Below are 1429 nucleotides of genomic sequence, written 5' to 3'. Positions count from 1 at the left end.
GATTTGGCTATCACAAATTGTGCTGCTATAAGCATAGGCACACATATATCACTATAATATGATGTTTTCAGATCCTCTGAGAAAATTCCTAGTAGAGGAATAGCTGGTTTAAAGGGGATTTGAAGACCAACTTTTCTACGGAGTCTCCATACTGATTTGCATAACGGTTGCACCAGTCTACATTCCCACCAGCAGTGGAGAAGGGTTCCTTTTACCCCACAGCCTCTCCAACATTTGCTGTTGGTTGATTTCTTTATGATAGTCATTTTTTCTGGGGTGAGAAGGTATCTCGATGTTTTTTTTTTTCAAAATTTTATTGAGAAACAGATAGCAATGAGACAGTTTAATGTGGTTTTAATTTGCATTTCATGAATGGCTAGTGATGTGGAGCATTTTATCATATATTTATTCGCTTGTTTAATTTTTTTCTCTGAGAAGTGTGTGTTCATCTTGGATGCCCATTTCTGGATTTGTTCTTTAAATTTTGGGGCCCTAGTGTTTTTTAGTTCTTTATAGATTCTAGAGAGCAGACCTTTCTCTATGTACTTACTTGTCATGACTTTTTCCAAATTTGTGGGTTGCCTTTTCACGTTGTTGGTAATTTCGTTTGACATGAAAAAACTTCTCAGTAAGACCAGGTCCCAGTTGTTAATTCTTTCAACTGTTTCCCATGCGATTCGATTTCTGTCCATGAACTCTTTGCCTACCCCTATGTCATCAAGAGTTCCACCTACTTTCTCTTCCAGGAGATTCAGTGTCTCTGCTTTAATGTTTAGATCTTTAATCCATTTTGAGTCTAGTTTCATGCATGGTGGTAGACCTGGTTCAAGTTTGAGTTTTTGGCATGTAGAGAGCCAGTTTTTCCAGCACCATTTATTAAAGAGGCTATCTTTCATCCAGTGAGTATGTTTGGCCCCTTTGTCAAAGATAAGGTGGCTGAGTGTGTTTGTAGGGGCTTCAGCATCATCTAATCTATTCCAGTGATCTTCAGTTCTATTTTGTTGCCAGTACCATGTTGATTTTATCACAGTAGTCTTGTAGTATAATTTCAAGTCAGGAATTGTAATGCCTCCTGCCTTGTCTTTATTGCCCAAAATTGGCTTTGCTGTTCTAGGTCTTTTCCGGTTCCATAGAAATTTTAGGAATGATTTTTCTATTTCTATAAGGTATGTCGGTGGTAGTCTGATAGGGATTGCATTAAATCTGTATAGCAATTTTGGGAGTATGGCCATCTTCACAATGTTGGTTGTTCCTATCCAGGAGCATGGAATATCTTTCCATATTCTGAAATCCTCTATGATCTCTTTTTTCAGAGTACTGTAATTTTCCTTGAAAAGTTCTTTGACTTCTCTAGTTAGATTAATTCCAAGGTATTTCATTTTTCTCCCTGCTATTGTAAAAGGTATTGTTTCTATAATTTCCCTCTCAG

The sequence above is a fragment of the Octodon degus genome, unplaced genomic scaffold, assembly GCF_000260255.1.
Source record: "Octodon degus isolate 3935 unplaced genomic scaffold, OctDeg1.0 scaffold00022, whole genome shotgun sequence".
Lineage (NCBI taxonomy): Eukaryota > Metazoa > Chordata > Mammalia > Rodentia > Octodontidae > Octodon > Octodon degus.
This window is presented reverse-complemented; position numbering follows the sequence as displayed.